The sequence below is a fragment of the Heterodontus francisci genome, chromosome 4 (genome assembly GCF_036365525.1).
Source record: "Heterodontus francisci isolate sHetFra1 chromosome 4, sHetFra1.hap1, whole genome shotgun sequence".
Taxonomy (NCBI): domain Eukaryota; kingdom Metazoa; phylum Chordata; class Chondrichthyes; order Heterodontiformes; family Heterodontidae; genus Heterodontus; species Heterodontus francisci.
The window spans coordinates 40,054,771-40,080,424 of record NC_090374.1 but is presented as its reverse complement, the minus strand read 5'-3'; the positions used below and the strand labels follow the sequence as shown (position 1 = coordinate 40,080,424).

The window sequence follows — 25,654 nt, the reverse complement described above, 5'->3', positions numbered from 1 at the left end:
CTGGAGCTGTGAGGCTGCGGTGCTAACCACTGCGCCGCTCCATTTAAAAGGGAACTGTATAAACAAGGAAAAATATTACAGGGCTATGGGGTAAGTGTAAGGGAGTGTTATTAATTTGCTAGTTCTATACTGAAGAGCTGTCACAGACATGATGGGCTGAATGGCCTCCTTTTGTGCTGGAATTTACGTGTGAACATTAATCCATAATGCCTGACACATGACAGTATATCATTGGGAAGGAGGGACACTGGAAATAGATAAAATAATGAAATAAGGGGCTGCTACTGCTGGTACATCTGATGCATATAATGGGCATGCAGCAAGAGTATTTGTGAAGTGGTACAGCACTTTAGTACATTGAACCATATAAAATTATCCACCTCATGTTCTCAATGATTCTGGGGTGGAGTTCTGAATATAGGGCACTTTGCTGAGGTCTGACATCCGTGGCTGATGTCCTAATGTCCTGCCAGAAAGAAATTATGTCGGGGAAAGGAGCGAAAAGAAGTGGAGAACATCATCAAGGGCGCAAAGGTGTTCTTTGTGCGACATGGAGAAGTACAGAGATTGCAATGCAGGCCGATGGTTGCGGTGCCAATTTATTCTCATGGTTAATGGTTAAAGGAGCCTGAGGGAAATTACAACTGGTGGTGGGTGAGTTTTGTTTTAAATACTGTTCCTGTACTAAAATGTCCGTGCGGTAGAAAGTCGGCCAATATACTTTTTACAAGCCACGGGTAAACTTTCTGGACGACACAGAACTATCAAGACACGAAATAACATTCTAACAAATGATATGTTAAACGACAAAGCATGAACCAGTTCGTGTTGTGTATTTACCAAATGAGGAACGTAGTAAACATCTCACTTACTTATTTTCAACCATTTGACATCAGTGTTAATTTTGCAGGTATCCCATTTTTATAATTGTTTCCACAAATTTTAACAATACGTTTCCTTTAGTAAGTAAACACCTCGCTCCTTTGTTGAAACGTGAAATTATAAACGTTCACTTTAACAGATGAGATTAATCAAAAGCCCTTTTACATGACCCTTTTTATTTCTTTTAACAGAATACGTTTTCTTAAAACAATACATTAAATAATTTTGTATCAAAATACATTATATTTTTGGTCTAACTTCCGAGGGAAACATTTCACAATTGTGTCAGAAGGTTGCGCTTTCATCCCCGGCTTTGGGTCGGCTTGCCGGAGCCACAAGCTGGGCACTGACACAGACACGAACTCACTCCATCCGCTGCGCTGCCGAACGGGGAAGTGAAAACTGAAAATGAATTTCCGAGAGAAGGATGCGGATCGTCAGACCAATGAAAGTTTGCGGAAGACTTCCGCAGTCGGCAATCGAGGCCCGCCCAGGCGATGTTGTAAATTCTTAGGGACAAACAACGAAAAGAAATCGCAGGTTGGGGGGGGGGGAGGACCTTCCGCCGCCTTCTTTTACTTTCGATCTAAATTCTGCAACTGCCAGGACGGGGGGTACTGGGTTTGCCTTGGGACATTTTTTTTTTCTCTCGACGTGACCGTCCCGCTGTCAGCCACTTTGAAAAAGAAACCAGGGATCATTTATCTTTTGGAAGTGGGGATTTGGAGGTAATTAACAGGTTTTGTCAAAAGATTCGGAGTGCATTAAAACAGGAAGTCGTTCATTTGTATTGCAATATCTTAGAGACTGGAGAGGTGTCAGGATTTTGTGACTTTTTAAAAAGAAACAAGCGGTGACCCGCTGCAAAAGGAAAACGAAAAGTGTTTCCAACTTTTGCGCGGAGCTTTTCTTTTTGCAGTTTTAGTTTCGTTTTTACCATAAACACCTCTGCAAAACATCGAATGTTAATAACTTATGAATGCTGGACTTAGATCTTTGCCGACACGCAATTTGTTCGCTCAGTTGCTGTTTGATTTACAAATGATGTCTTTTTCTTTGGAGGCTTTAGACTAAAGTGTAATCTGCCACCTTTATCGTCAGCAAGTGCTCTTTAACGGAGAAATCGGGTTCGTTGCGGATTGTACAACTGTTAGAAGTCAAGGGCTGAGCTTTGCCTCCGTTTACAGTATCTGGATTGAAATATGGAGGAACTCAGTGCAGTTTCGGTTTGCTCGGTTTGCACTTATGAAGACACGAAACAGAGCCAGGCTGCTAAATAATAGAACATTACAAATGGGAACCTGTTAAACGATACAGTATGACAGTTCAGTTTTTAATATTTCAGATAAGACTACTGTTGCGTCAAAGCATATTTATAGAACAACATTGCCTTGAACCTGCATTAAATGTAGAAATAATTTTGTCACTCGTATTGAGGTCTACGAATTGTCAATTTTTCTGTCAAATGAGAAAAGCTTGGGCCTGCCATAATACTGACTTAGTTTGTCTTTTTGGAAGCTTATTAGTTTTAATATTTTTTTTAGTAAACTCACTTCCGCCTTCTTGGGCTCTGTACAGAGCTGGGGTGCGCCTGGGGCCGGGAACATTTTGATTGACACCTCCGACGGCTAATGGGACACCAGGATTGGGATTGACAGTGTGAACGGCCAATGATATGCTGCCAACTCGTTGATTGATGGAGCTTGCAGCCAATATGTGTGTCTTTATAATCAAAGGTGAGGGGAGATGTAGTTGGGTTATATAACTCAAGAATCAGCTCTAGCAAAGAAGAGCTGGCAAATGTCACTGTGGAAGAAAGATGTTTTTATTTTAAGTATTTAAGGACTAGAATTCAAAAACAGAGAAGTTAGTTAAACTTGGTTAGACCGGACTTAAGAGTAACTGTGCACTGTTCTAATCTCCATGTTACAAAAAGGTCATAGAAGCATTGGAGAAGGTGCAATGAAAGTTTACAAGGTTGATACAAGAACTGGGAAGGCGCAACTGTGAGGAAAGACTGAACAAATTGGGACTTTTTTTTTAGAAAAGAGATTGAGATGTGGCCTAAAAGGTCTTTAAATTTATGAAGGGGTTCAAAAAAGTAGATATAGAGATGTGAGGGAGTCCAAAGCAAGGGGCCATAAATATGAGGTAATAAATCCAAAAAGGACTTCTTCCTACTCCTGCAATTAACATAAATGTAACGTTAAACGTGGGTGTAAACAAGCGAAAATCAACATAAACAATTGGGGCCTTAGGATATCTGATCTCACACTATATATTCCTGGTTTAAGTATGAAAATTAAGGTTTCAAGCCACTTAACACCTTCATGTACATTAGGCACAGCATGTTTAAGAAGCTTTTCAATTTTGAACGTGACTCGCACTGGTGTCATAAAAATGCATTAAAAAAACAATAAATGCAGTGCAGTTCCCCGTGTGGATTAGAAAATAAATCGCTCCAAAAATAGCAATAAAACATCCCGCGAAATGACTTTGTTTCCTGTTACACCTAGAATTCTGGGTTTAATTTTAAACCAGCATTCTTGCAAAACATTTGTGTGTACAGCTCTTGAACCTGGGTGGGGGGCGGGGTGGAGCCATTATAATGAGCTGAGATGCATTTAAGGGCAGGGATTGATGGGCATAAAAGAGCAAGGAAATCTGGGACAAAAACAAGAAATGCTGGATTCACTCAGCAGGTCTGGCAGCATCAACGTGTAACACACTTGTCCCTGGGCTTCATTGATTTTTTTTTTGTGCTGCGAATTTGCTTTACTCATGTCCTTGGGTGCAAATGTACCGGAAAATCCACCCCAAGCTGTTTCTCCAGGGTTTCCACTGAAGTTTTTTTTTTAGTTAGTTAGAGATACAGCACTGAAACAGGCCCTTCGGCCCACCGAGTCTGTGCCGACCATCAACCACCCATTTATACTAATCCTACACTAATTCCATATTCCTACCACATCCCCACCTGTCACTATATTTCCCTACCACCTACCTATACAAGGGACAATTTATAATGGCCGGTTTTGCTGGGAGAACCCTCGCAGAAAGAGTTGGAATAAATCTTTATTTCTGGCTCTCTAATTTAAAAAAAAACCCAGGGTATTCTTGATTGTATTTCTGGGAATAAACATGAGAGAAAACAACTCGTTAGAATTTAAGACCTGTGGAGTGGGTTTCTTTTTTGCTTAATAAGACAGTGGGCTGGATTTTAAAGGCTCTCCGATGCCGGGAATGGTGGCAGAGCAGAGGGGGAATGAAGATAGCAATGGATGAGGACCGCCGCTGACCCCAACGCCGACAGGCCCCGTCCCGATCTCGGCGGTGGCGGCGAGGCCTTGTGGTGGCTGCCCCGCTGCTCGGCGATGGGACCTGTATTATAATATGCATATGGGAACTTACCTTTAATTGCAGGCCGCAGCGTTTCTGCCAGTAGATTGGGATCTTCATGCTGGCACTGCCACGCCTTCGAATCCCCGTTCGGGGCAACGCGACATGACACCTGTGGGGAGGGGGAAGGAGGTGATTTTCTTCATGCGGGCGTAGTGGGGAGCATGGTCAAACACTTCGGATTGGTTGGGGGGTGATGGGGAGGGGTAAAGAGCAAAGGTTTTGAAGTTTGGTGGGGGGGGGGAATGCCATTTAATAATGGTGGGTATTCGGAGGGGAAGGGCAGGAATGATGTTTTGTGCCATTGGGGCAGTGGGAGAGGGCATGGAAAAACTTTTGCATTCATTTATTCAAACTGTACAATAACTGGTCCTTTAAAAGTTGCACTTGTCATTTAGGGCTCTAATCCCTTTAAAAATGGCACCGGTGCCTGCACATTGGTGCCAGACGCCGTTGCCAGGGAAGGCTCGCCCGCCCCTTCCATGTCATTGGGGGGGGGGGGGGTGGCGGCCACCCCGGCCATGCTAACGAGCCGCCGCATTTGAAATAGTGGTGGCTCCACGATGTGGGCCCCATATGTGAGGGCCGCAAACTTTTCCACCTGCCACCTATTTTGGCATTGGGCTTTAAAAATGCAGCCCAGTATCTCTGTTGCATCCTCTAGCCCTACAACCCTCTGAGAACTCTGCGTAGCTTCAATTCTGGCCTCTTGTACATCCGCCCTTCAGTCACCCCAACATTGGCAGCTGTGCCTTCAGCCGCCTAGACTCTAAACTCTGGAAATTCCCTTCCCGATCCACTTTGCCTTACGACTGCTCCTCCTTTAAGATGCTGCTTAAAAACTACTTCATTGACCAAGCATTTGATCAACTGTCCTAATGTCTCCTTCTTTGGCTCACTGTCAGTTTTTGTCTGATTATGCTCCTGTGAAGTGTCTTGGGACATATTATGTTAAAGGCGCTGCATAAATACAAGTCGTTATCTTTTGGTGTAAAGCAGTACATTCCCCACAGCTTACAGTTGCTGCCTGCTAGACAGGTGGCCTGGGTAACCTGCTGGCTCAGATCTTGGAGGTGGTGGGCAACACAACAAGAAATCCATAACTGTAGTTAAAAAATGCACGTTTAAGGAGATCTAGAACAGATAGTGAAGATAGTGGTTATTGTGTACCATAAAACTTTATTTCACTATAACTGGCTTTTTGTCCTGACAAGAGCCACTGTAATGTTGGATTTCATTTTGAGCATTAGTCGCATAGCTTAAGGTAAAACAGTAAATAGTTTACAGTAAAGGAAACCAATATGTAAAAACACGTGTACACCTTTCATTCTGGGAAAAAAACAGTTTTCTGTGTATTGGGCGAATGTTTTTGCATATATGTTGTAAAGACCACAATGGAAACTGTTAAGAGTGGCGTAGCTTGCAACCAGCTCTTTTTAAGTACATTATATTTATGAGTGGCTTGTACCAATATCCATATTTTTAAACTAAAGTAATGGTGGTATTTAGTGAGTGACACCTCGGCAGGTCTGCTCCAGATTGTTTTGTGTGAAAACTTGAAATTGCTTCACGCAAAGTGTTGTAAAATTGAAAATAAACTAGCTTTTACATATTTTTTTCCTATTACTATGATAACACCTTTGAAATCATAAGTATAAAAACTGTAAATGGCTCACATTTCTAATAAAGTCTCCCACTTACACCATTGCTGCTTATTACAGACAGTCCCCTATATCGGGTAAATGACGCTTACCATTTTCTTTAAAGTTTACTTTAAATATTAAGGAGCAAGTATAATCCTGACCCTACCTTTGGACAGTTTCACAATACAGCTCTCTTTTTAAAAAAAAACTTGTACAAAGGTTGCATCTTGGAAACTCTTCAAAAATGTGTTCACTATAAAAGCAACATGTCTGTGGTGCTGATTATGAAATAGTTTTTGCCTTGGAACCTCTCAGTTATGTAGCGGTGGTACTGTGGCTCAGATTGACATTTAAGAAGGTTTATTCTTTCAATGTGGGTGTCACTGGCAGTCCAGCATTTATTGCCCATCCCCAATTGCTGTTGAACTGTGCAGGTTGCTAAACCATTTCAGAGGGCAGTTAAGCGTCAACCACATTGCTGTGGGTTTGGAGTCACATGTAGGCCAGTCAACACGAGGGATTTTTACAACAATCAATGATAGTACTGAAACTAGCTTTCAACTCAAGATTTTTATTAATTTTTTTACATTTATTAATTGAATTTAAGTTCTACCAGCTACCATGGTAGGATTTGAACCTCTCCTTGGGTGCATATGTGTCATTTTCCAATGTATGTTATGATGAAATTAGCCCAATACATTTGTGTGATGACCAGCACATTGCCTCCAGGGGTTTTGCTTTTATTTTGCCAGCTGCTAGCTGTAAATTAGTTTTGGTTTCACATGTTTAAATCCTTCTTTCCTGACTATTGCTTCCATCTTTCTCAGAAAATTGTGTGATTATTAATAAATAAATTGTAATTTAGGCTTATTTTTCATTATACATTTCTTCCCTAATTTTAACACTGACCAAATGTGAGCATTTATTTATTTGATGTATGATAAACATTATATTCCCCCTATCCACCATTGGGGAGGTCTTCTCACTACCAAATGTCCTCTAGCTAAAAAGACAGCCTTCTTGATCCATTGGTAGGAAGCATGGTTTATTGGTTGCACTTGTATAAAAACTACAGTAAACTAAAATAGCACTTTTTAAGCTAGGTGGTTATTACAACCTGCAGCACAGGTTTGCAGGTCACAAAAACAACTGGTTTGTAATGGAAGTAATGTATTATTTATTCTTTAATCCATTCCTTATTTCCATCCAGTGGGATTGTTGATAATCAATCGAACATACTTGTCTACAATGTTTGTAACATAAACAACTTATGTCTGTGGAGTTGGACCCGTGACTTGGCTGAAAGTCAAACATTTGTAACGCTGAAACTGCAAGCTTCTCATATCCCAATTAGAGTCATAGAATTCTACAGCACAGAAACAGGCCCTTCGGCCCATCGTGTCTGTGCCAGCCATCCAGCACCCAACTATTCTAATCCCATATTCCTGCACTTGGCCCGTAGCCTTGTATGCTATGGCGTTTCAAGTGCTCATCTAAATGCTTCTTAAATGTTGTGATGCTTCCTGTCTCCACCACCTCTTCAGGCAGTGCGTTCCAGAGTCCAACCACCCTCTGGGTGAAAATCTTTTTCCTCAAATCCCCACTAAACCTCCTGCCCCTTACCTTAAATCTATGCCCCCTGGTTATTGACCCCTCCACTAAGGGAAAAAGTTTCTTCCTATCTAACCTATTAATGCCCCTCATAATTTTGTACACCTCAATCATGTCCCCCCTCAGCCTTCTCTGCTCCAAGGAAAACAACCCTAGCCTTTTCAGTCTCTCTTCATAGCTGAAATGCTCCGGCCCAGGCAACATCCTGGTGAATCTCCTCTGCACCCTCTACAGTGCAATCACATCCTTCCTATCATATGGTGACTAGAACTGTACAGAGTACTCCAGCTGTGGCCTAACTAGCGTTTTATACAGCTCCATCATAACCGCCCTGCTGTTATATTCTATGCCTCAGCTAATAAAGGCAAGTATCCCATATCCCTTCCTAACCACCTTATCTACCCGTGCTGCTGCCTTCAGTGATCTATGGACAATTACACAAAGGTCCTTCTGTACTTCCTAGGGTCCTACCATCCATTGTATATTCCCTTGCCTTGTTAGTCCTCCCAAAATGCATTACCTCACACTTCTCAGGATTAAATTCCAGTTGCCACTGCTCTGCCCATCTTACCAGCTCATCTATATCGTCCTGTAATCGAAGGATTTCCTCCTCACTATTTACAACACCACCAATTTTTATGTCATCTGCGCACTTACTGATCATACCTCCTATATTCACATCTAAATCATTAATGTACACCACAAACAGCAAAGGTCCCAGCACCGATCCCTGCAGTACTGGTCACAGGCTTCCACTCGCAAAAACAACCCTCGACCATTACCCTGTGTTTCCTGCCACTAAGCCAATTTTGGATCCAATTTGCCAAATTGCCCTGGATCCCATGGGCTCTTACCTTCTTAACCAATCTCCCATGCGGGACCTTATCAAAAGCCTTACTGAAATCCATGTATACTACATCTACTGTTTTACCCTCATCGACACATCTAGTCACCTCCTCTAAAAATTCAATCAAGTTAGTTAAACACGATCTCCCCCTGACAAAGCCATGCTGACTATCCCTGATTAATCCCTGCCTCTCCAAGTGGAGATTAATCCTGTACCTCAGAATTTTTTCCAATATTTTCCCAACCACTAATGTTAGACTCACTGGCCTGTAATTACCTGTTTTTTTTCCCTGCTACCCTTCTTGAATAATGGTACCACATTCGCTGTCCTCCAATCCTCTGGTACCTCTCCTGTGGCCAGAGAGGATTTGAAAATTTATGTCAAAGCCCCTACTATCTCCTCCCTTGCCTCGCATAACAGCCTGGGATACATCTCATCTGGGCCTGACTAAAACAGCTAATACTTCCTCCCTTTCAATGCTAATATGTTCAAGATTATCACAATCCCCCTTCCTGATCTCCACACCTACATCGTCCTTCACCATAGTGAACACCGATGAAAAGTAATCATTTAAAACCTCACCTATGTCCTCCGGCTCCACACACAGATTGCCACGTTGGTTCCTAATGGGCCCTACTCTTTCCCTGGTTATCCTCGTACCCTTAATATACTTATAAAACGCCTTAGGATTTTCCTTTATCTTGCCCGCCAGTATTTTTTCATGTCCCCTCTTCGCTCTCCTAATTACTTTTTTAAGTGGCAGCCTACACTTTCTATACTCCTCTAATGCCTCCGCTGTTTTCAGCGCTTGGGATATGCTGTAAGCCTCTTTTTTTCCTGATCCAATCCTCTATATCCCTTGACATCCAGAGTTCCCTGGGCCTGTTAGTCCCACCCTTCACTTTAACGGGTATATGTTGGCTCTGAACTCTCACAATTTTCTCTTTGACTCCCACTGATGTGATGTAGACTTTCCTACAAGTAGCTGCTCCCAGTCCACTTTGGCCAGATACTGTTTTATCATATTGAAATCGCCCTTCCCCCAATTCAGTACCTTTATTTCCGGTCCATCTTTGTCCTTTTCCATAACTACCTTAAATGTTAGAGTTATGATCAGTATCCCCGAAATGCTCCCCAAGCTCTACCACTTGTCTGGCTTCATTCCCTCGGATTAGGTCCAGTACTGCCCCTTCTCTTGCATTTTAAGAATTCCGCCCCCTTTAAGCCTTTTGCATAAGACTATCCCAATTAATATTGGGGAAGTTGAAATCCCCTACTATGATTGCCGTATTATTTTTACACCTCTCTGAGATTTGGCTACATATCTGCTCCTCTATCTCTTCCTGACTATTTGGAGGCCTGTAGTACACACCCAGCCAAGTGATTGCCCCCTTTTTGTTTTAAGTTCTACCCAAATGGCCTCATTTGAGGAACCTTCTAAGATATTATCCCTCCTTACTGCAGTAATTGACTCCTTGATCAACAGTGCAATGCCACCTCCTCTTTTATCCCCTCCCCTGTCGTGCCCGAAGATTCTGTACCCTGGAATATTGAGCTGCCAGTCCTGTCCCTCCCTCAACCATGTCTCTGTGATAGCAATAAAATCATAATCCCATGTGCTAATCAACACCCTCAATTCATCTGCCTTACTATTAAGTCTCCTTGCATTGAAATAGATGCAATCCAACCTTGCATTATTCGCTTGTGCCTTACCAGGTCTATATTTGCTCTGCTTTCCAGGCAGATTCACTTTCTGTTCTATATTACCCCCTACTGTACCTCCACTCTGTATCCCATCCCCCTGCCAAATTAGTTTAACCCCACCGCCCCCCAACAGCACTAGCATATCTCCCAGCAAGGATGCTTGTCTCATTCCGGTTCAGGTGCAACCCGTCCAACTTGTAGAGGTCCCACCTTTCACAGAATCACAGAATAATACAGCGTAGAAGAGGCCCTTCGGCCCATCGAGTCTGCACCGATGCATTAAAGACACCTGACCTGTCTACCTAATCCCATTCACCAGCACCTGGCCCATAGCCTCGAATGTTATGACATGCCAAGTGCTCATCCAGGTACTTTTTAAAGGATGTGAGGCAACCTGCATCGACCACCCTCCCAGGCAGTGCATTCCAGACCGTCACCACCCTCTGGGTAAAAAAAGTTCTTCCTCAAATCCCCCTTAAGCCTCCTACCCCTCACCTTAAACTTGTGTCCCCTAGTAACTGACCCTTCAACTAAGGGGAACAGCTGCTCCCTATCCACCCTGTCCATGCCCCTCATAATCTTGTACACCTCGATCAGGTCACCCCTCAGTCTTCTCTGCTCCAGTGAAAACAACCCAAGCCTATCCAACCTCTCTTCATAGATTAAATGTTCCATCCCAGGCACCATCCTGGTGAATCTCCTCTGCACCCTCTCCAGTGCAATCACATCCTTCCTATAATGTGGCGACCAGAATTGCACACAGTACTCCAGCTGTGGCCTTACCAAAGTTCCATACAACTCCAACATGACCTCCCTGCTTTTGTAATCTATGCCTCGATTGATAAAGTCAAGTGTCCCATATTCCTTTTTCATCACCCTATTAACCTGCCCTTCTGCCTTCAGGGATCTATGGACAAACACGCTAAGGTCCCTTTGTTCCCTGGAACTTCCCAGTGTCAGGCCATTCATTGAATACTTCCATGTCACATTACTCCTTCCAAAGTGTATCACCTCACACTTTTCATGGTTCAATTCCATCTGCCACTTTTCTGCCCATTTGACCATCCCGTCTACATCTTCCTGTAACCCAAGACACTCAACCTCACTGTTAACCACTCAGACAATCTTTGTGTCATCTGCGGACTTACTGATCCTACCCCCCACATAGTCATCTATGTCGTTTATATAAATGACAAACAATAGGGAACCCAGCACAGATCCCTGTGGTACGCCACTGGACACTGGCCTCCAATCACTAAAACAGCGGTCTGTCATCACTCTCTGTCTCCTACAGCTAAGCCAATTTTGAATCCACCTTATCAAGTTACCCTGTATCCCATGTGCATTTGCTTTCTTGATAAGTCTCCCATGTGGGACCTTGTCAAAGGCTTTGCTGAAATTCATGTAAACTACATCAACTGCGCTACCCTCATCTACACACCTGGTCACATGCTCAAAAAATTCAGTCAAATTTGCCAGAATCACCTTTGCCAGAAACAGACCCAGTGATCCAGGAAACTAAAGCCCTCCCTCCTGCATCATCTCCTCAGCCACACATTCATCTGCTCTATCCTCCTATTTCTAAACTCACTAGCACGTCGCACCGGGAGTAATCCAGAGATTACAGCCTTAGAGGTCCTGCTTTTTAGTCTGCTATCTAGCTCCCTAAATTCTTGTTGCAGGACCTTATCCCTTTTTCTACCTATGTTGTTGGTACCAATGTGTACCACGACCTCTGACTGCTCACCCTCCCCCTTCAGAATGTCCTGCAGTCGCTCCGTGACATCCTTGACCCTAGCACCAGGGAGGCAACATACCATCTTGGAGTCACGTTTGTGGCCACAGAAATGCCTATCTGCGCCCCTTATGATAGAAACCCCTATCAACATAACTCTTCCACTCCTTTTTCTCCCCTGCTGTGCAGCAGAGCCATCCTTGGTGCTTCTTTGTAGCTTCTTTTGTGCTATATAGTATATCCAGTCTATATTTGCAAATCCAAATTTTGATTATCTTCAACAATTACATTGTTATTTATTCTATTCTCTATGGAACTCCTGTTTTGCAACAGTTACATTTCACTCATCTCAGTACACACAAAATGATGTAATAACAGCTCGTGCAGTGCCCTGTCCTGTGTCGAACATGTGAACATACGAACTAGGAGCAGGAGTAGGCCACTCGGCCCTTCGAGCCTGCTCCACCATTCAATAAGTTCATGGCTGAACTGATTACTCCATATTTCCGCCTACCCCCAAATGTTGGCATGTTTTGCCAAGTTTTGAGATTATGAGAGCTTCTTTCCCCCTCCCTAAAGCAGCACCATTTTTACCATACGCCTATCATCATTTTGACAATAGCTTTAGTTGCAGCTTGTTGCACTTTTGAAACTACATAACAACCTAATTTGCTGGTGGTGGCAGTGGTTGAGGGGGGAGTTAGATTAATCAATAGACAAGATCATGTGTTTCATCCATGTTGTGTTTTCAGATGACAGCCATGAGGATGATGTAATGAAACCAATGATATGGAAAGTAAGGCAAATTCAAAGCAGTGGAAACAGTATGAGGCAGCATTGGATATTTAAAAAAAACTCTAAATTGTATATCATGACATACCTTGCATTAGTTAACAGTTTTCAGGTGCAAGGTATTTAATAAAAAAATATTGTCATGACCAAGAAGGCCTGGTGTTGAATAAATCAAATTGCTCAAGTCCTTAAGTAGTAACTTCCCATGGAATTTAATTTCCACCTAAAAATTGTTAACAAATGTGGGTATTTCAACTTTATGGAGGCCTGAAGGGATCACTACTTCTGTGGTGTTTGTGTATTAATAGCAGATGCCAATAACAGTTGTTCTGGCTGAAATTTTGAAAAGTGCTTTAAAAAAAAAACACAAAAGTACTTGGAACTGCTTTATATAATTTACATTTCAGGCCACTTTGTCGCAACTGTTTAAGAAGAAAGATAGTTAACAGGCACAACTGAAACACAGGCCAAGCCCACCTGCATACAATCCTTATTGCTGCACTGCTGCAAAAGCATTTACTTGCATGTTGCAATGTTCAGGTGGCTGAAACTGAAACCACATTTCACACGCTGCCCTACAGTTTGAACATTTTTGAGTCATAACTTTCAATATTGAATATAAAAATAAAATAAACTGATAAAGTTCTTATATTGATGGTATATTAATTAATTTGTGATAAATGTGTTTCCATGTATAACTCATAATATCAGGTTGACAATCAGAACCCATTCATCTTTTCAATCTGCAAAATTCTTTGGTGTTCTTCCATTGTCACTCACTTGTTAGTGTTAACTGTTAGAGATACATGTGTTTTAAAATAATATTTTCCTTCCTTACAAAAAAATGTGATTTTTATTCCTATGCTGTGGCTGCTGTAAGTAAATGCCCTTTACCATCTCTTCTTTTTTCAGTGAATGCTCCAGGCCTCTGTCCCACCCTCATATCTGACAGAAATATTGCCCTTTTCCCGTATGCCACTCTCTCCAAGTTAGAAGCTGTCCTGACTCCACATTCGCATTCAGCTTGCAGGTAAGGAAACAATCGGGCAGCCTAAATTTTGCCTTAACTCTCACTGAATCTTTACTTGCACAAGTATCACTGCACTTGAGACCTTAGCAGAACCCAGAAATAAAATAGAAGAATAGAGAAGGGAGGGGCTGCCATAATTTATGATGAGGGTAGGGAAACTAAGGATTTATTTTTAATTAAAAAAATTATTAAGAATGCACGCTAGAGCTGATACCAGTATTGAAAATGAGTAAGGGAAATTAAAGGTTTGTTTTCAACATGTCAGCAGTGCTGCTTAAGACTATTGGGGTGATGTTGATCGTCGCCAGAAGCACAATATGGGTGATAGAGGTTCGGCAGCCTGTTTGGTACCGTGTCTGATTTTCTTCACCATTAAAGTCAATGAAAAAGAGCATCAGGTACAGTGTAACATAGGCTGCTGGTTCACAATCGCTTACTACTGGCAAAGATCAATTTCATCCCAGTTAAAATTTCCTTAATTCCTCAATTGAAGAAACTGAAAAGTTTTGTCTAATTGACAGCCCACATTATTTTTGTAGCATTTTACTAAAGATTTAGTATAATGGAATCTGCAATCTGCGAGACCCGTGGGGGAGCATGTGTGTACTGTTATCTGAACAGATGACTTGTCGAATGTTCTGTTAGGTGCACTGACCCTGGTTGCAAAGCCTATTTCCTTTTTCTGAGACAGACTGTGAGGTACTGGAACAGATTGTGAGGAACTGAGACAGATTGTCCTAACAGAAACTGAAACAAAAACTTCAGGTTTCTGGGGAAACTGAAACTGGTTGGAACCAGATTTTTAAAAAAGGATGCAGAGTCATTGGAGCTCAGATGGCAGGAGAGTGCAGTGCAAGCAGGTTGAATAAAGTGAAGACTTGATCAAGGAGCTGTTTCTGTTGCTTAAAGTAATTGATTAACGAGACGAGTCCATACAGTGGACAGGGTTGTCACTGAAGGGCTCGGATAAAGGAGTACTGGTGGATCCACCCTACCAAGCCTGTCGTGAGCAGAACTGAGAAGATTCTGGAGAAGTGCACCATTTTGGTTGAAGACTGTACCCGTGGAGTTCAGGATTAAAGTTGAACTGCTGCTGGATGAGAATCAATGGCTGCATCTTGGAAGAAAGGAAGATCTACCTGAGGAAATTCAGAGCTTTGAAGAACTTTGTGACTGTAATTGGTGTCATATGTACTGAGTGGACTGCCTAGTAAATTCGTGAGATCTACCTTTGTGGTGTCCGATAATTACTGTGTAATTTAAAAAAAATTCATTTGTGAGATGTGGGCGTCGCTGGCTAGACCAGCATCCCTAATCGCCCGTGAACTGAATGGCTTGCCAGGCCATTTCCGGGTGCATTTCAGAGTCAACCACATTGCTGTGGGTCTTGAGTCACATGTAGGCCTGACCAGGTAGGGATGGCAGTTTTCCTCCCCTGAATTTGTAATATGTATATTGATTGTAATTTCTTCTGTTAATTCTTAATTAATTTTTATTGATTTTGGTTTGATTGTTAAAGTAAAAGTTATAAAAGTGAAATCTTGTCCCTTCGTTTTTTTTCTATTTGGGGTCATTCGATAAATTCAGTTCTCTTCGTTTGGATCAAAATATTAGAGTTCAAAAAAACAAAGCTTTGCTACCAAAAAGTGTATTTTTTGTGAATTTTGATTTTATTAAGTTGAAGAATGACAGTGTTAGTATCAGGCAATGAAACAGTTTTTATTGCCACCTCTAGATCGGGTTCTCCCAGGTCAGTTACATCAGGGGATAGATGCAGGATAAAACTGCCTCAACAAATGCGTATTAATACTAGCTTCAGAACAGCATTGTCCTGCTGTGATATCTCCATTTCCCACAAGAGCTATTTGTAAGGCCTTCCTGGGTGGAGCTGTCAATTTCGTAGTGAATTATAACCGCTAGTATGCAACCTTAATAAGAACAAAGTTGAATTTTTCCCAAAATAATTTCGTTGATTTTCCTAGGTGAAAATAATTCAGGCTATCGAAACCTACTAGTGAGCAGGACTGCATAACTCAGATACTGTCCATCATTTGGTGCTTATTTAGAGAGAGTGCAAAGATGAGTGGCGTGAGGGGTATAATTTTTTGAAATATTCTCTTTGAACCTGGAATTGGCAAACATTGTCGGCCAGTGTCGGGGGAGATACTTACTTTCATATACCCAATATGTTAACCCTTTCTTTAAATACCATGAATCTGTTCCGTACTTCAACATTGTTTTCTCTTGTATAAGATGGACAGTATCTGACTTGGGACTGCTTCATACAAACAGTAGGTGAAAAACAGTAATGCTACTATTTTCAACCCTGACATCATTCTTATTCAGGAGCACAAAATACATTATTCCCCAAAGAATATGCAGGAGATGTGCGTTTGTATTTGTCTCATTTTTGCTTTTTACTTTTTACTTCCATTATTTACTAAAATTGATGAAGTTATCCTCAGCCAACAACTGAAGCTTGAATGTTGTAAATATGAAAATTTGCCATTTTCAGCTATTCCCACTGTGTTTTGCTTACTCAGCGCTGTTGAATTATTCTTATCTCCAAGCTCTTCTCTTTCAGTTTTAGAAACTAAGGGTTCTAGAGGAGATACAATTCATTTGTTGAAACCAACAAGAAATTTACCTTGTAAAAATCAGGTCACAATAACGTTAAATTGGTCAAGCCACAGTGAGGAAGATTTTTGTCTTTATTGCCTGGATAATAAGCATCACCTGTACAGGGCTTAGAAAGGGAAATCTGGTGGGAAGGAATGCACGGCCTGTTACAAAACTTGCCAACTTTTTTTTCCTGTTAATTTCAGTGGAAGGACGGTCCACTATGGCTACATCTTCCATTCTGTGCTTTACCCAGGCAGTGCTTGACAACTGGGCGATAAAGACAGAAAAAGGAGCCTATGTCTGTGTGATAAACAGATGAACAAGGTCAGGACAGGAGGGGTAAGGAGAGAAAGTTGAAGTGGAGATAAACTAGAACATAACTAAATAAAATAACTGGAAGAAAGTGCAGAGCTTGAACAAGCCACTCCAGGGAAGTAGGCTGGAAAGGAAACCAGAGGATAAAGAATGGAGCCCCAATGGCTCGGCAGGGCTTTGGTGAGACCGCACCGGGAATACTGTGTGCAGTTTTGGTCTCCACATTTAAGTAAGGAGAGACTTGCACTGGAGGCAGTGCAGGGAAGATTTACTAAATTGGTCCCTGGGATGAGGGGGTTGTCCTATGAAGAGAAGCTGAGTAAATTGGACCTATATTCTCTGGAGTTTAGAAGAATGAGAGGCCATCTAATTGAGATATACAAGATTCTGAAAGGGCTTGATAGGGTAGAAGCTGAGAGATTGTTCCCACTGGTCGGGGAATCTAGAACACGGGGACACAGTTTCAGGATAAGGGGTCAATCATTCAGGACTGAAATGAGGAGAAATTACTTCACTCAAAGGGTTGTGAATCTTTGGAATTCTCTACCCCAGAGGGTTGTGGATGCTCCATCATTGAATACATTTAAGGCTGGGTTAGATAGATTTTTGGTCTGGCAGGGAATCAAGGGATATGGGGAGCGGGCAGGACAGTGGAATTGAAGCCCAAGATCAGCCATGATCATATTGAATGGCGGAGCAGGCTTGCTGGGCTAAATGGTCTACTCCTTCTCCTATTTCTTGTGTTCTTGTGCAAGTTCACCCAGTTACCTGAGAGATACAGACCACCAAAGTTCCCAGGTTTGATATTCAGTCTGTGCTGAGTTAGGTTTGGGGAAAGAAAACTCAGCCGGCATTCCTGCTGGTGATATCTATGCAGCATATTCTTTTTGGAGTCATGTATGTGGATGTTGGCTGAAGACAGACTTTGTTGTGATGTTTCTCATGATAGGAAAGCTCATTGAGTTTTCCTGTCAAGGCCCATATATGAATCATGATCATTTGGGCAAGGGACCAGAGGTACCCAGCAGGAAAACAACAGCCCTTTTCACAATTATATGTACCCTCTGATATATGGAGCTCAGTTGTTCCTCCTTGATTCTTTGGGTGTGTGGTGAGGGACAGCTTTTGTGCACTATGGCTGATGTTCCCCCTTTACTTGTGTTAGCTCTATGCTGGGTACCTCCACAAGAGATATTGTAATGGAGCCCTCGTGTACAGCCTGTGTTCTGTGCAGCTGGCTCATTGGGTGCTGTGACTTTGGATTCGAAGTGTGTTTTTTTGAGACAGATGCTGGTTTGAAAATGAAATGATAAGCTTCAAGCCTCTGGGAGGTCAGAACCAGGTTAACAAAACAAAGTTTTTTTTTACCAGAGACATGTGTTTGGAGCTTAGGTTCAGTTTTCACAAGAAAACTCTGGGTGGGGCCAGGTGGTGGGGCAGGGGGAGGGTTGAAGCCAGCTGCAAAGCTGGGAGTTATTGTTTAAAGAAATAAGCTGAGAGCTGCAGATTTTCATGCTTCCAGAGAAGCTGCTTGCAATTGAAATATACAAAAAGCAGGCTGGAATAATTGTTTTGACTGCAGGCAGAGGACCGAAGGCTGACCATTAGTGAATGACTTATGACAGTTGTCTTCGGTGACTTAAAAGTTATCAGCGGAACCACACCATCAGGACAGTTGTGGGCGAGGTCGAGGTTGTTCGAGAGGCGACAAGACCGAACTGTTAAAGGGAAGATTGCATCGCTTGCTATTGACGGGACCTCATTATCCGCATCCTGGAGGACAAGACTTGGAAAACTACCTGAGGAAGTTCCTGATTTTGTTCTACTGTGGAACTGTTTGGCATCATCTTGCTGATAAGCCTGTTCAGAGGATTAGTAAGGGCTATTTTTTGTTGCATCTTCTAATTAATGTGCAACCTTTAAGATATATATACATTGATCATGATTTAACTGTTAGTTCATATTTATGTTGTTTTTGGTTTGAGTGTTGAAGTAAAATTTATAAAAGTGAAATCTTGTCTGTTTGGTTTATGTTTCCTAAATTGGGGTCAGTTGGTGGATTCGATTCTTTTGGTTTGTTGGTGATCTCTACGGGGATCATAACAGTATGCAAAATGATGTACTTTTTGAATGGATTTTGTTGCATATCTTCTGTTTCCACATATTCCTGGTATCCTCATGTTGGACAGAGCCTTCCTCTCTTGACATTAAAATGCCTTACCCTTGTTCCAACTCTGTGGAACTTTTGAAGACATAAAATGGACAAAGTTTGCTTGATTCATATGTGACTATATGAATTAGTTATTTGAAATCAACACTTTTGGGCAATATAATGTCACGACAGTTTTTATTTTAGACAACTAAGAGGTCTGCGTGCCTTTAAGACTGAGAAAAAGGACTTTCTGTGAATAGTGACTGCTGAGACCTGGTGTTTGAACTGTATACTGTAAAGCTTGTATCCAAGCGACTAGAAAGATTTTATGACTGTCTTGTGACTAGGTTGAAAATGTTTAGTTTTGCTTTTGGGCTGAGAAGCCAGTTGCTGTTGGAGACTTGGGTTTGCAGAACATAAAAAGAACTCTCCCTGAATGGAATGCTTGTCTCTCTTGTAAAAAAAATAATTTTACATTTAAGTTGGGTTGCTCTGCCTGGAGAGAAAAAAGACTCCGGAGAGAGAAAAGACTGCTGGAGAGGAAAAGACCCAGAGAAAGAGGAGTTGCTGCTCTCTGTGTAGAAAGGCTCCTTTGCTGACAGAAAGCCTGCACTGTTGAAGGTACAAAATTTCCTATTGTCTCCAGTCTCTGAAAAATCTCTTCCGCAAGAGTGAGTCCTGTTGCCTTTTGTGTTTTTGAGAGAACCTGGAATCTCAAGAAAGTTTCTACTGTTAAGACTGCTACTTTAAAATTTAAGTAGACCTGTTGCTACAACCTTTTGTTGAAAGATCTGTGTGATGCTTGCTGCAGATGAATTGCCTTGAATGCCTATCCATCACAGACTGTTTACTAATTTCACCTGGTGAGACATTGAGTGGCATCCGACTATTCGACTCTAGGACACCTCACCATTCTGGAAACATCCTACCAGACTGGGACAATTAATTATTTTATTATTCCTAAGAAACCGTTACAACTTAAAACAACCTTTTAAAACCGGTTAACCATTGGTTTTTGAATGTATGTGTGTGCATGAGGCTTAGGAAGATTAAGGAGTTATAACATCTTTTTGTACATTTAGATTTATTTCAATATTGTTTAAAACTTGGTTTATTAAATAAATAGTTAATTTTGTTGTTGTTTAAAGAAACCTGGTTTGGTGTGCTTTATTCTGAGGGATAAATAAAATGTTTAATTTGGCTAATTTTCAGTAGGGTGGGAAACTTTACTAATATGCTGTGACCTGTGGAGTAGTGGGACTGAATTAACAGTGCATTACTCCCATCTTGGTCATAACAATAGAAGGCTGAAAAACAGCTGATTATTGACCAAATATATATTTGCGTTAATTGCTGTTGCTGTGTATGTTACGCAGTATTGAATATTAATAGCAAAAACTGGAATATCTTAAGTTTTAGAATAAATTCATGAGATTAAAAATAAAGAATCTTTGGAGTCATGTGATAGGTCAGATCCTTTCTGTAATAGATTTGAACTGCTTTAGTTTTGCCCACATATCCTTGGAAACATCTGTGCAAGCCTTTTTTGTTGAACCCACTTTCCTTTCTGGCTATTTGCAGTAAGTTGTTGAAACATTTCTTTCAGTTTTCAAGTGTTCTTACAACCATTTCACCAACGCCTTCAGTGGCCTTTAGTTCAGTGCTCTGTGCTTTTTGTTCCTAAGCATAATTTGAAAACTGTTATGAGAGTGCTTCTATTTTTTGTAAAATATGTTTTTAAGGACTTATAGTTGAATTATGGACATTGATTTAATCTGCAAGCTTGAAGAGATGCTGAACTGTATTTTTTTAAGAGATTACTAGAAGGTTCCTGGACTTGGCTTGTAAACAAGCCCTTACTGGAAGGCACCTGTTTTCAGATAAAATACCAGCAGGGAGCTTGCTGTTTTGACTTCGAGAAGGTGCTTACAGAAAATTGTCAGGTCAAGATTTATAGAGGTCAGGAGGTTTGTCTCTTTAGACATTGTTTATAGTTTCGCTTTGGACAGTGAGTTGGTGTATGGAAAATGGTTTCAAAAAAGACAGTTGGATCGTAAACTGCTTGGAAGACAGTTGGTTTTTGCCTGACAAGGAAATCCAGCTCATCTCTTTCTCTCCCTTTGAAAGAAACCCTGCATGTCCAGTGTGTCAGCCTCCTCTTTCCTCCTGTATTTGAAGAAACCCTGAAAATCGAACTAAAACCCCTGTTGCCGCATTTCTGCTTTAGGGCCTATCTGATACCTCTGTAGCTGCATTTCTTAGAAAGCCTACCCAAACTGATCTTTAACGTCGCCTGAAAAGAACTATTCTAGGAAGATCCCAGTGATAGCCATCTATACACATTTGGGACGCCAAACTAAAACAAAGGACATCTTTCCATATCTTCTCTTTCTTTTTCAAGAATTAGCAAGTATTTAACCCAAGTGTTTTTTGTCTGGTTGTTTTGTAATAGAGCTCTAAAATGCAAATCCCTTTATTTTTCTGGTTAACCAATGTATGTGAGTTTGAGGGGCTAAGGTAAAAAGGGAACTTTAATATTTCAATCTGTGTGTTTGTGCTTTACTTCATTCGTGGTTAAGACTTGTTTTATAATAAACTGATAATTTTGTTGTTTATTCAAAGAAACCTGGTTAGTGTGTATTATTCTGGAATAAAAATAGAGCCTATGATTGACCGTATCGGTAATGGGAAAAAATTTAAATATATATTGTGACCCATGGAGAAGTGGAACTAGAATAAACAGAGCACTTCTCCTGCCTCAGTCATAACAAAACTGTGCTGCAACTGAGAGCTGAGATGTCTGCCTTTTGTTTGAACTCTGTTATGTTCCGCTGTTTGCTATTTATGTAGAGAGTGGGAAAAGTGTTTTTTTTAGAAAATGGCTTGGTTTTGGTAGTTAATGTATTTAGTTCCATCAGTAGATGAAATTTGATTGGAAATCTTGAGGGAATAAACATGGATATGTGTGCATACCGCCCATACAGAGGATAAACATAAACACTGACTGGTTAGGCTGAATTGCCTATTTCTGTGTTGTAATTTTTGCATAGTTTTCTGCTGAAGAATCTTTGTGCAGGATGGTGCAGAAGAGAATGTTTTCTCAGAACAGCCCAAACATTGGCCTTCAGTATCCCCTCAGTCTGCGGGATCAGCGGAATCTTCACTTTTACAGGTTTACTTGAGCTTTTCTTGTTTGTTTGCACCTGAGCATGACCACTTACATGTGGGGTGTGGGACAATGGTACTACAATCAATGAAATATAAATTAATTAATTATCGAACAGCTGAGTCGTGCTTCAGTTACCCGGTGATATGTGTTGTGGATAATGCATCAGTCGGCCATCACACAGCGCTGGGCCTGGGTAGTAGGCCTCTTGTTGTACCATCAGTAGCCATTGCTCCCGGTGGTGCTGCCGATACTACTGAGCTGCCGGCTCTCTGATTGGCTTGCAACTCTTGGAGGCTGGAACCCGTCTTTAAAGGGAGGTGGATCCTGGCACTGAGCACTTAAGTACGTGAGTGATGTTAAATCACACCGAGCAGCTTTGAAAGGCTGAGGCGGAGTTCTCCTTGCCATTTTCGCCCGGCCCCTGGTGCCCCTTCAGCGTGAAAAATTCAGCCCTGGGTGTGTAATTGGCAAATGAACTTCAATATAGATAACTGTGAGGTGGTACATACTGGCAGGAAAAAGGCCATATATCCTTGAAAAATAAATGTCTAAACAGAGGGTTCTTGGGATACAGGTACACAAATCACTGAAAGTAGTGACACGTAAAAAATCAAACAAAGCATAAAGGTTCATTTCTAGAGGGATAGAATTGAAAAGCAGGGAGGTTATGTTAAACTTGTATAGAATCACGGTTAGAACACACGGACTACTGCGGACAGGTTTCCATATTATTTTATTTAGAGATACAGCCCTTCGGCCCACCGAGTTTGTGCCAACCAACAACCACCCATTTCTACTAACCCTACAGTAATCCTGTATTCCCTACCACCTACCTACACTAGGGGCAATTTACAACAGCCAATTTACCTATCACCTGCAAGTCTTTGGCTGTGGGAGGAAACCGGAGCACCCGGCGAAAACCTTTTTTATAAAAAAGATATAGAGGCACTGGAAAAGGTGCAAAAGAGATACCAGAACTGAGAGGTTATACTTATCGGGAAGGGTGAAACAGGCTAGGGCCCACTTCTGTAGAGAGGAGAAGACTGAGGGATGACCTGATGGGCCTTGAAGATTATAAAAGGGTTGCTCGGATTGATGTAGAAAAGATGTTTCATATTGAGATGGAGTCTAGAACTAGGGGTCATAAATATAAGATAGTCATTTATAAATCCAATAGGGAATTCAGGAGAAACTTCTTTCCCCAGAGAATGGTTAGAATGTGTAACTCACTACCATACGGAGTAGTTGAAGCAATTAGCATGAATGCATTTAAGGGGAAGCTAGATAAAAAACCATACATTAGGAAGAAAGGAATGACATGTTGATGTGGTATGAAAAAGGCTCGTATGGAGCACAAATACCGGCAGGGAGATGTTGGGTTGAATGGCCTGTTTCTGTGCTGTAAATACAATGTAATGCTATGTAATAGACTCAACTATTCCAGTGTTCTCCTGGCCGGCCTCCCACCTTGTACCCTCTGTAAATTTGAGCTCATTCAAAACTCTGCTGCCTCTATCCTAACTCTCACCAAGTCCCATTCACCAATCATCCCTGTGATTGCTAGCCTACATTTTTTCGCGGTCTAGCAACGCCGCAATTTTAAAATTCTCATCCTTGTTTTCAAATCCCTCGAAGGCCTCATCACTCCCTATCACTGTAACCTTCTCCAGCCCTACAACCTTCCGAGATCTCAGTGTCCTCCACTTCTGGCCTCTTGTGCATCCTCGATTTTAATTGCTCTACCATTAGTGGCTGAGCCTTCAGCTACCTAGGCCCTAAGCTCTGGAATGCCCTCCTTAAACCTCTCTGGCTCTCCACCTCTGTCTCCTCCTTTAAGACACTCCTTAAAACTTAACCAGGAGCTTGGTCAAATAGGTATCAGTCCTGCTATCTCCTTATGCAGCTCGGTGTCAAATTTTGCTGTATAATACAACTCTGAAGCTCTTTGGGATGTTTTATTAAATTAAAGGTGCTATATGAATACAAGTTGTTGTTGTTGTAGTATTCATAATATGAAGTATCAAATTGGAATCTTTGCTGATTGTATGGTAAAGTTGGTAGAGTAAACAGAGCTAATCACTGAGTTGGAGAGCCCTGTCACAATGCAAAGCTCTTTCTAATGATTGGGCTGTGGTCTGATGACAGTTTTGCCAGATCCATGGAGGAATCATCAGGACTGATATGGATCTACTACTTAAGCCTGAAACTGGGCTGCCTTGTCTTCTTAATCGACCATTCTGCCAAGGTAATAATGCTTAAGGTAAAGTTGAAAATTGTAACACAGCTTCTGGCACCAAATTAAAATATACTTCTGCCAGATGACCACAGAAGAGGTTATGCGAATTTTAAAAATTTTGCCACATTACTGAAGCAGATTCAATAATAACTTTCAAAAGGGAATTGGGTAAACACTTGAAAAGGAAACATTTGCTGGGCTATGGGGATACAGCGGGGAAGTGCAACTAATTTCAAAGAGCCGGCACAGGCATGATGGGCTGAATGGCCTCCTTCCATGCTTTATCATTGTATGATTCTATGAGAGAAAATGGGAATTTGAAAGAAAATCTCTAGAAAAAGGCTGAAGCAAAATATTTTTCAAAATACAAAAAAGAACAGAGATGCCGAGAAAGGAGAAAATGAAAGGGGAAAAAAAAGACAGCATTGGTTTGATCTGAAAGGGGATAGCTACAAGTATATAGAGGAAAGGAAAGAATAAGCCATTGAGGCAATCTCTGATATCACCACTTCCAAAATGTATACTACATGTCTGATTTAAACTCTGCAGTGGCAGACCGCCTAGAATATAGAACCACTTCATAGGTTGAAATTTGGCGTCATCCTGTTTGGTGGTCGACATTCTACAGTTTTGGATATTTCAGCAGCCACAACCATCCTCACCCACTAAGATATATTTATAATCTTAATAATATGCCATCATCGTCTCAGTTTGTTTATGGAAATGAAGTTCTGTTGGTGAAAAGATGTTTGAAACTGCTAGTTACAAACCTCAGTGAAAATGTCCATTGGCCTTGATTTCCTTTTGGTTGTAGTACTTTTGTAAATACTACAGGGCTGAAATATTTTATTGGCTGTGCAGAATAAAGCAGATGATAACAGAGCAAGCCAAAGTCTGAGTTAATATCATCACCAAGGCATTGACTGACTACAGTGCTTTACCAATGAGAAAATTAAATACAGATAAGGTGTTGAGAGATTAAGGTACATTAACATCTGTAAAACATGGATGTAGATCCAGGTTTAAACCATTTAAGAGCTGTTCTAAAGCTAAGCCTTTTAATCAGGTTATTTGAATGTTGTCAACTTGACAATGCTGTCTTGTGCTAAATCAGGAAAGTGGCTGTTTTAACAACTTGGTCTTGATTCTGTTTAATTTCAACAAATAGCAACAACAATAATAAGAGCAAGAAATGGTATCTTACGATTTGTACAGGCAAATTTGTCAGATAGGGAAAATTATCTCTTGTAAGCGGAGAAAAACTGTAAATCTATGCACAGCTTCATCACAGAGAAGAAATCTTCTCCCATATTTTGCTACCATTTAGGTTACCAGTGGAATTTTTAAAAAGTGAACATTTGTGCTTATTAAGGTGAGGTACATTGATGCTAACCAATGAAATGCTCTCTCATTTCAGTAATAAATTAGTTACAGAGTAACGTTCTCTCTACCCTATCCCAATAATGTGCCTTAATATCGACCTCACACCAGTACCCTCTGGTTCATTAGCTTCGCACTTT

General features: G+C 41.3%; 1 protein-coding gene across 2 annotated transcripts in view; it reads left to right on the top strand.

Moving 5' to 3' along the window:
- Window positions 1-1,390: 1,390 nt before the first annotated feature.
- The window catches only part of irf2b (interferon regulatory factor 2b), a 72,407-nt gene continuing 48,143 nt past the window's right edge, over window positions 1,391-25,654 (top strand). Inside the window, exons 1-3 of one of the 2 annotated variants that reach the window (XM_068029385.1) lie at window positions 1,391-1,610; window positions 2,427-2,618; window positions 13,523-13,640. The gene's annotated coding sequence lies outside the window, so the exon portion shown is untranslated. The remainder of the gene's footprint in view (window positions 1,611-2,426; window positions 2,619-13,522; window positions 13,641-25,654) is intronic. The other variant, XM_068029384.1, reaches the window with a different exon arrangement.